The following is a 10901-nucleotide window of genomic DNA, read 5'->3' as shown; positions in this document are numbered from 1 at the left end:
ATATAGGTTTCTCAAGAGGCAGTTCAGGTCTATACTATAGTATAACCATCAAGACAGTATGGTACTTACACAAAAATAGAAATATAGATCAATGAACAATATATAAAGTCTGGAGATAAATCCATACACCCATGGACAGCTTATCTTTAACAAATGAGGTAAATTTATATAATAGAGAAAAGACAGTCTCTTCAACAAGTGGTGAAGAGAAAACCGGTCAACCATGTGTAAAAGAATGAAACTAGAACACACAATTGCCTTTGAATGAGAACTTTCTTTCCAGTATTTTGAGGTCTACAAGGCATATCATTAAAAATTATGATTGTGGAAAATAAGGACAGTTTAAATATAACTGAGGGATGAGGCTGTGGTTTTACTTCTTGATTAGTTGCTGTAACATTATCCTTCAGGTGGCTGGGGAATTATTATATTTTCTTTAGACATCATTAAAGTCTTAAAAGTGAAAGTGTTAGTCACTCAATTGTGTCCAACTCCTTGCAATCCCATGAACTGTAGACCACCAAGCTCTTCTGTCCATGGAATTCTGCAGGCAAGAATACTGAACTGGGTTGCCATTTCCTTCTCCAGGGGATCTTCCCAATTCAGGGATCAAACCTGGGTCTCCTGCATTGTAGACAGATTCTTTATCATCTGAGCCACCAGGGAAGCCCCATTAAACTCTTTGACATCAATAAAGCTCTTGCAAGACCACTTTGATGTGAAAGGAATTCTGCTATTTGCTAGCACCAAGATGGTTCTTTGACTTACCACTCCATTAGAACTATTAATTATGTTTATACTATTTTTGTTACAAATCTTACAAAGGAGAGTGATTCTGGATATTTAGGTCCACGTTCTGTTTTAAGGCTATACATCCATTTTTCATAAACAGTTACTATCCCTTTCCATCTTCTGTCATATGTTCATCATTTTCTAGACCACAGCTAACTGTGAAGTCTCCTCTTTCTTTCTGGCCTTCTTCAGGTTCTTCTAACAGTCAGAAATTACAAGGGACTTTGGCACACGGAGGAAGGGAGGGCACTAGCAGAGTCAACTTAAACAGGCCATTATATCCAGCTTTTAATCCTCACAACTTCTCAACTCCTAGATATATCCCCTTTACAGAGATTCAAAATCCTGAATCTTGAAGCCAGTTGGTGGAGGAGGGAAGATTAAAATACAAGCTTCTTATCTGCAATACTCACAAATGTCTGCTATTTGCAGAGATTCCTCAATTCCTGGAGGGATTCCCTGAGAGCTCTGATGGTAAAAAGTCTGCCTGATTGCTCAGATGGTAAAAAGTCTGCCTGAAGTGTTGGAGACCCAGGTTCGATTCCTGGGTGGGGAAGATCCCCTGAAGAAGTAAATGGCAACCCACTCCAGGATTATTGCCTGGGAAATTCTGGAGAAATCTGACAGGCTACAGTCCATGGGGTCACAAAGAGTCAGACACGACTGAGCGACTTCATTTCACTCGGTTCTTGGAGGAATTTCTTACAAGCAAAGTGTACAAAGTGAGTTGCTGTACATTGAATCTTTCAGCATTGTCACCCCATTTTTCTTGCTACTTCATAAGGATACTCTTAAGTAGAAAAAACTTGGTTTTCCTTAAATGCATAGCAATGAAGAATATAATTTGGGACCATTGCCATGATTCATGCTAAAGTGTCCATAGTTTTACTCACTATTTGCATCAGTGCAAATCCAACACATTGAAAAATGCAAATGACATATTAGTATTATTATGAAATTAGCTGGACTCCCTAAATATGTCTTAAGTATCACCAGGGGTCCACGAACCACACTTTGAGAACTGAGTAGCCACCTAAAGACATGTATGAATTTCAACTATATTCCACAAGATGGTGCTATTACAATGCATATCAGTAATTAAATGTTGCATCAAAATTGATTTTAAAAATTTGGTTGGTTTCATAAACCAATGCATAATGTATATACTGAGAAAGTTTCCTTAGTGGGCTCTTTGTAGCACCAGTCTACCTTTTTATCTGAACCCTCACTTCCAGTGCATAACCTTGTTCCCTGAATACTGCTTTGTCCATGGTTCCTCCCATATAAACCCTTTCCTCAGGGACATACACTTCATGTTAATTTGGATGGTGATAAGGCATCACTGACTCGATAGACGTGAGTCTGAGTGAACTCCGGGAGTTGGTGATGGACAGGGAGGCCTGGCGTGCTGTGATTCATGCGGTCGCAAAGAGTCAGACATGACTGAGCGACTGAACTGAACTGAACTGAATTGAACTGAAGTTGGCAATCATGAACTCTCAAAGCCGTGTCAAATTTAATGTTATTATTAAGAACACTGTATGCTTTAAAATTGTGTTTTCATCCTTTATAATTCTCATGCCTCTAGATTAAAAACATACAAATTTCATGTCGCCACTAGAATTTTGATATGGGTTTTTGATAAGGGAAATATTGCTCTCTGTGAACAATGGAATGAAGTTCGTGACATTGTGCAGGAGACAGGGATCAAGATCATCCCCATGGAAAAGAAATGCAAAAAAGCAAAATGGCTGTCTGGGGAGGCCTTACAAATAGCCGTGAAGAGGAGAGAGGTGAAAAGCCAAGGAGAAAAGGAAAGATATAAGCATCTGAATGCAGAGTTCCAAAGAATAGCAAGAAGAGATAAGAAAGCCTTCTTCAGCAATCAATGCAAAGAAATAGAGGAAAACAAAAGATTGGGAAAGACTAGAGATCTCTTCAAGAAAATTAGAGATACCAAGGGAACATTTCATACAAAGATGGGCTCCATAAAGGACAGAAATGGTATGGATCTAACAGAAGCAGAAGATATTAAGACGAGATGGCAAGAATATACGGAAGAACTGTACAAAAAAGACCTTCACCACCCAGATAATTATGATGATGTGATCACTCATCTAGAGCCAGACATCTTGGAATGTGAAGTCAAGTGGGCCTTAGAAAGCATCACTACGAACAAAGCTAGTGGAGGTGATGGAATTTCAATTGAGCTGTTTCAAATACTGAGAGATGATGCTGTGAAAGTGCTGCACTCAACATGCCAGCAAATTTGGAAAACTCAGCAGTGGCCACAGAAGTGGAAAAGGTCAGTTTTCATTCCAATTCCAAAGAAAGGCAATGCCAAAGAATGCTCAAACTACCACACAATTGCACTCATCTCACATGCTAGTAAAGTAATGCTCAAAATTCTCCAAGCCAGGTTTTAGCAATATGTGAACCGTGAACTCCCTGGTGTTCAAGTTGGTTTCAGAAAAGGCAGAGGAACCAGAGATCAAATTGCCAACATCTGCTGGATCATGGAAAAAGCAAGAGAGTTCCAGAAAAACATCTATTTCTGCTTTATTAACTATGCCAAAGCCTTTGACTGCGTGGATCACAATAAACTCTGGAAAATTCTGAAAGAGATGGGAATACCAGACCACCTGACCTGCCTCTTGAGAAATCTGTATGCAGGTCAGGAAGCAACAGTTAGAACTGGACATGGAACAATAGACTGGTTCCAAATAGGAAAAGGAGTACGTCAAGGCTGTATATTGTCACTCTGCTTATTTAACTTATATGCAGAGCACATCATGAGAAACGCTGGACTGGAAGAAACACAAGCTGGAATCAAGATTGCTGGGAGAAATATCAATAACCTCAGATATGCAGATGACACCACTCTTATGGCAGAAAGTGAAGAGGAGCTACAAATCCTCTTGATGAAAGTGAAAGAGAAGAGCGAAAAAGTTGGCCTAAAGCTGAACATTCAGAAAACGAAGATCATGGCATCTGGTCCCATCACTTCATGGGAAATAGATGGGGAAACAGTGGAAACAGTGTCAGACTTTATTTTGGGGGGCTCCAGAATCACTGCAGATGGTGACTGCAGCCATGAAATTAAAAGACGCTTACTGCTTTGAAGAAAAGTTATGACCAACCTAGATAGCATATTCAAAAGCAGAGACATTACTTTGCCGACTAAGGTCTGTCTAGTCAAGGCTATGGTTTTTCCAATAGTCATGTATGGATGTGAGAGTTGGACTGTGAAGAAGGCTGAGCACCGAAGAATTGATGCTTTGAACTGTGGTGTTGGAGAAGAATCTTGAGAGTCCCTTGGACTGCAAGGAGATCCAAGCAATCCATTCTGAAGGAGATCAGCCCTGGGATATCTTTGGAAGGAATGATGCTAAAGCTGAAACTCCAGTACTTTGTCCACCTCATGCGAAGAGTTGACTGATTGGAAAAGACTCTGATGCTGGGAGGGATTGGTGGCAGGAGGAGAAGGGGACGACGGAGAATGAAATGGCTGGATGGCATTATGGATTCGATGGACGTAAGTCTGAGTGAACTCCGGGAGATGGTGATGAACAGGGAGGCCTGGCGTGCTGCAATTCACGGGGTCGCAAAGAGTCAGACACTGAACTGAACTGAACTGGGCTTCCTTAGCAGCTCAGTGGTGAAAAATCTGCCTGACTATTTAGGAGATACAGGTTTGACCCCTTAGTCAGGAAGATCCCCTGGAAAAGAAAATGGCAGCCCATTCCAGCATTCTTGCCTGGGAAATTCCATGTACAGAGGAGCCTGGTGGTCTACAGTCCATGGGGTTGCAAAAGAGTCAGACATGACTTAGCTACAACAATGTTGCTCTCTTTAATAATTATGTCCTATCATTTTCATATACCCCACTAGCCGGGACACTTTTGCCAGGCTTTATTTTGTATTCTATACTCTGTGAGTGAAGTCGCTCAGTCTGACTCTTTGTGACCCCATGGACAGTAGCCTATCAGGCTCTTCTGTCCATGGGATTTTCCAGGCAAGAGTGCTGGAGAGGATTGCCATTTCCTTCTCCAGGGGATCTTCCAGACTCAGGAATAGAACCTGGGTCTCCCACATTGCAGGCAGAGGCTTTACCGTCTGAGCCCACCAGGAAGATTAGGTATTCTATACTATAAAACAATAGGATCCATTTCATTTTTTAGATATAAAATTATAATATTTAGTATGATATTTATTTTCAAATCATCTGCCACCCACATTACCCTCAGTGCTTTGACATTTTTAAAGAGGTTCTACTGTTTGCAATTTCTCTGTTAAACATTTATTCATTCTTTTTTTTTCTTTTCTTACTCTTTATTTTTTAATTTTAATTTTTAAATTTAAATTTATTTATTTTAATTGGAGGCTAATTACTTTACGATATTGTATTGGTTGCTTGCTGCTAGTGCACTGGGATGACTCATTCAATTCTTAAAGACCTTTCTTTGGAGTTCTTTATTAAATGGTGAATTACTATTGCTCCTTGGAAGAAAAGTTATGACAAACCTAGACAGCATATTAAAAGGCAGAGACGTTACTTTGGCAACAAAGTTCTGTATAGTCAAAGCTATGGTTTTTCCAGTAGTCATGTACCAATGTGAAAGTTGGACCATAAAGAAGGCTGAGTACCAAAGAATTGATGCTTTTGAACTGTGGTGCTACAGAAGACTCTCTAGAGTCCCTTGGACTGCAAGGATATCAAACCAGTCAGTTCTAAAGGAAATCAACCCTGAATTTTCATTGAAAGGACTGATGCTGAAACTGAAGCTCCAATACTTTGGCCACCTGATGCGAAGAGCCAGATCACTGGAAAAGACCCTGATGCTGGGAAAGATTAAAGGTAGGAGGAGAAGGGGACCACAGAGGACGAGATAGTGGATGGCATAACCAACTCAATGGACATTAGTTTGAGCAAACTCCGGGTGATGGTGAAGGACAGGAAAGCCTGGCATGCTGCAGTCCATGGGGTTGCATAGAGTTGGACACGACTGAGTGGCTGAACAACAGCAACAACAACCCAAGGAAAAGACGTGTTAAGCTTGTGGTTTAATGTATGTCCTGTGGATTCTTGGGTCTCATAAAAATGATCTAGAAAGCCTGAAAGTGTTTTGTTTGCAGTTTTAAAATTGTGTAAATTTTGGTTGAACAAAACCCTCAAATACAGGTATTATTTAACTTTTGATAATTTTGGTTAATTTTATAATATGAATTAAATAAAAATTGCATTTTATAGATTAATGTTAATAAAATGCACTTTTCTTTTTAAAATTCTTTATTGGAAGAGGCTCAACATACAATTTGATTGGTAATGAGATTCTTCTGAGAATCATTGCCATCAGCTCTTAGTTACATTACTCCCATACATTTCTCTCTAAACCTAATTGTGTTCTTCATATTTTCCCATCTGAAATCATTATCCCATCATTCCTATCTTCAAACTCCTTCATACTTTCTTAGATATGTTTTACCAGGTATTCATTTACTCCCTTATATCCTGTCTGATAGGGATTCCAAGAGCTCCTATTTTACTCTGTCCTCTCAGTGACCTGATTTCCTCAAGACCCCAACATTTTGGCCTTCTTTCCACAGTGCTGCTTTCTCAGGATCTTTCCATGTACCTGTTCTGATAGCTGGGGACTAAGTTTAACTAAGGAGAATGTTGCTGGAAGAGGCTGAGGACACACAATTCTGACTACAACTTGGTAAACAGGGCTGGATATAACTGGACGCTACCAATCCAACACCCTGCTGCCTAAAGTTTGTTCAGAGGTAACAGCTTGAGGACATGGCAGTGTAATCCAGAGGAAGGAACACTGTGATGATCTTAATTCCTTAAGTCTATTTTCCTCCAGCTTCCTTTTAGACCCAAACTCTACACGCAGCTTTGGGCAGGTCACTTTCCTCTCTGAGTTTCTTCATCATAGTGTACAGAATTTAAAAAAAAAAAAAAAGAAAGAAAGAAACTAGAGTAAAATAGCCAAGAGTCAAGTTAGATTGGTTGTGTTATCTTGAGCTCTAACACCCTATGATTATGTGCTGAAAACAGAAAACAAGACCCAGGAGTACTGGGACTGATGATAGGCCCTGAGGCTGAGAATAAATCAGTTCCAGGAGAGGGAGAGAAAACTTGAATAGAATTCACTAGATGCTATATAGTGAGATGACAATACATATAGAGGAGTAGAGGCCTGGGAATGGTGATGAACTAGGGCACACTCAAACATTTCTTGTTTGCAGTGTTGTTCTGCCCTAAATTATTATCATCCAGGCCCTTGCAATGCCTCATCTGATGTCTCATTGTTATCTGTCCTGCCTTCTACCACTCAGCTGTATAATTCCTTTGGTACATGACCTTAAGATAGAATTCCCCAAAGTGTAACCTCATTCATGTCAGTCCCTTTCTTTAAAATTATCAGCCAGTGATTTCCCATTTCTCATAGAATAAAATGGAAACTATTCTTGCCTTCAAGGTCCCTCTTGATCTGTCCTCAACTGGTTTCCAAGTTTTTCTTACTCCTCCCCTGCAGGTACTCAAGATACATGTCACTCTGGATTCCTATTTCTTCCAACATGTAATGCTTATACCCACCTTAGTGGAAAATCCTATCCATACTCAATGGTCCATCTCAAATGAACCTGTGTCTCTCAACCCTCCTCTATATGTTTGGAGTGCTCTGATGGTACCTTTCATAGGTACTTCCCACATTTTACCTTGTGTGTGGTTTTTGGTGTTACATTTCCCTTTCTTAGATGCAAGTTCCCAGAGGGTAGAGACTCCATGTCATTTCATCTGTATCTGTTTCTTTCATCTAAGCCCTATAATTGTGCCTAGTATGTTTCTGTGTATATTGAGCCTCAATAAACATTTATTGAAACAAATTTAATATTTTAAAAATTGTTCTCCAAACTCAATTCTTATTGCTCTGTTTAAGTAATTATAAAGGTTTTTAGCTATAAGACTTTTAGGGAACTATTCTGGAAGAGCATTTTGGTGGTTATACTAGTACTATTTTCCTGATTTAACTTGACTTTGATACCTATTGAAGCCAACAAATCTCTTAATATATTGTGCACAGCTAACAGAAAGTATATGACTGACTATTGAGTTACAATAATGAATACTGAGATTAGAATGAGGACAGTACATATTATGATATACTTTCAACTGCTTTATATACTGTGACCTTTTTTTCTTTCTACTCTAGAAGTCTAGAACATACACAAAGCAAACCTGACTATCTGAAACTGCCATTGTTCTAGGAGTTCATGTTACACTGTCCCTTTCACCAATATCCCAAGGAAAAGACAGTACATATTTTCTCTAACCCTCCACTTCAAAGCAGATTAAATAACCTTCACTTGGGACTGGTTGATTGTATTTCCTAAAATGGAAAGGTGTAAATTGCATCTGTAGTCATTGTGGGGCACCATTATTTTTTAAAAATTATTTATTTTAATTGGAAACTAATTACTTTACAATGTTGTGGTGGTTTTTGCCATACATTGACATGAATCAGCCATGGGTTTACATGTGTCCTCCCGTCCTGAACCCCCCTCCCATCTCCCTCCCCGTGCCATCCCTCTGGATGTCCCAGTGCACTGGCTTTGATTGCCCTGTTTCATGCATCGAACTTGGACTCGTCATTTACTTCACATATGGTAATATACATATTTCAATGTTATTCTCTCAAATCATCCCACTCTTGCCTTCTCCCACAGAGTCCAAAAGTCTGTTCTTTATATCTGTGTCTCTTTTGCTGTCCCTGCCTATAGGATTATGGTTATCATCTTTCTAAATTCCATATATATGCATTTGTATACTGCATTGGTGTTTTCCTTTCTGACTTATTTCACTCTGTATAATAGGCTCCAGTTTCACCCACCTCATTAGAACTGACTCAAATGTTCTTTTAAATAGCTGAGTAACATTCCATTGTGTATATGTACCACAACTTTCTTACCCATTCATCTGCTAATGGACATCTAGGTTGCTTCCATGTCCTAGCTATTGTAAACAGTGCTGCAATGAACATTGGGGTACACGTGTCTCTTTCAGTTCTGGTTTGTGGGGCAATATTGTTTACTTAATGCAGAATTCTGCTATATATTCTGGTGCCCAAGGCATTGTGGAGTAAGAAAAATTAAATGAAAGTACTTAGAATTGAGTATCTAGAATAGGAACTTAATTTTTAGTCCTGTTAGAGGCAGGGATTTTTGCAGATGGGACAGCTGAAAATAAAATTGGAGAAGCACTAATCTAATACTCTGAAATAAAGTGGGATAAGTTTGTGAAAAATATTTTATTATTAATGGAAAATACAGGGAGAAACAAACATTTGCCAAACTTTAAATTTTATTCTTGTGCCCGAAATTCATCTTAGATATAGATTTTGATAGTATACAAAAATGAAAAGCTATAAAAAAAATCAAAAGTTTTCATTTAGTTTTTGAGAATTGCTAATTAATGAGAAGGAAATGACTACCTACTCCAGTATTCTTGCCTGGAGAATCCCATGGACAGAGGAGCCTGGTGGGCTGCATTCCATGGGATTGCAAAGAGTTGGACATGACTGAGTGACTAACAGACACTTGATTTGTATTATTTTATAGTATAATTTTATCAAAATGTGTCTTTCAACAGGAATATTCATGCATTTACTGTTTTTATAATTCCAGATCAAATTTAGCACACTTTGTTGTTCAGTTGCTAAGTCGTGTTCACTTTGTGAACCCATGGACTTCAGCACACAAGGCTTCTTTGTCCTTCACTATCTCCCAGAGTTTCCTCAAAGTCATGTCCATTGAGTTAGTGATGCTTTCTGACCATCTCATCCTGTTCCACCCATTCTCTTTCTGCCTTTAAACTTTTCCAGCATAAGAATCTTATACAATGAGTTGGCTCTTTGCATCAAGTGGCCAACGCTTTAGCTTCAGTATTAGTCCTTCCAGTGAATATTCAGGGTTGATTTCCTTTATTTTTTTTAAATATAAATTTATTTATTTTAATTGGAGGTTAATTACTTTACAATATTGTATTGGTTTTGCTATACATCAACATGAATCTGCCACAGGTATACACATATTCCCCATCCTGAACCCCCCTCCCTCCTCCCTCCCTGTACCATCCCTCTGGGTCGTCTCAGTGCACCATCCCCAAGAATCCAGTATCATGCATCGAACGTGGAGTGGCTATTCATTTCATATATGATATTATACACGTTTCAGTGCCATTCTCCCAAGTCATCCCACCCTCGCCCTCTCCCACAGAGTCCCAGTTCTAAAGAGGTGGATGAAACTGGAGCCTATTATACAGAGTGATTTCCTTTAGGATTTACTGGTTTGATTTCCTTGTACTCCAAGGGACTCTCAAGAGTGAAGACTCTGGCATAATGATTCAAAAGCATCAATTCTGCAGTGCTCAGTCTTCTTTATGGTCCAACTCTCACATCTGTTCAAGACTACTGGAAAACCATAGCTTTGATTATACAGACTTTTGTGAGGAAAGTGTCTTTGCTTTTTAATATTCTGTCTAGGTTTGTCTTAGCTTTCCTTCCAAGGAGCAAATGTCTCTTAATTTCATGGCTGCAGTAATGATCTGCAGTGATTTTGGAGCCCAAGAAAATAAAATCTGTCACTGCTTCCACTTTTCACCCTTCTGTTTGTCATGAAGTCATAGGACCAGATGCCATGATCTTAGTTTTTTTAATGTTGATTTTTAAGCCAACTTTTTAACTCTCCTCTTTCACCTTCATCAAGAGACTATTTAGTTCCTCTTCACTTTCTGTCGTCAGAGTGGTATCATCTATATATGTGACGTTGTTGATATTTCTCCTGGAAACCTTGATTCTGGCTTGCGATTCATCCAGCCCGGCACTTCCCATGATGTATTCTCCATAGAAGTTAGATAAACAGGCTGACAATATATACAGATTTATATTTCTTTCCCAATTTTAACCAGTCAGTTGTTTCATGTAATATTCTAATGATTACTTCATGACCCACACACAGGTTTCTCAGGAGATAGATAAGGTGGTCTGGTATACCCATCTCTTTAAGAACGTTCCATAGTTTGTTGTGATTCACAGAGTTAA

The 10901-nt window shown here is 39.0% G+C and overlaps 1 pseudogene; it reads right to left on the bottom strand.

Annotated features, from left to right (window-relative positions):
- Positions 1–384: 384 nt before the first annotated feature.
- LOC138071758 (ubiquitin-conjugating enzyme E2 variant 1 pseudogene) lies at positions 385–10691 on the bottom strand (annotated as a pseudogene).
- Positions 10692–10901: the final 210 nt, after the last annotated feature.

This window comes from Capricornis sumatraensis, chromosome X (assembly GCF_032405125.1).
Source record: "Capricornis sumatraensis isolate serow.1 chromosome X, serow.2, whole genome shotgun sequence".
In the NCBI taxonomy this organism is placed as follows: domain Eukaryota; kingdom Metazoa; phylum Chordata; class Mammalia; order Artiodactyla; family Bovidae; genus Capricornis; species Capricornis sumatraensis.
This window is presented reverse-complemented; position numbering and strand designations above follow the sequence as displayed.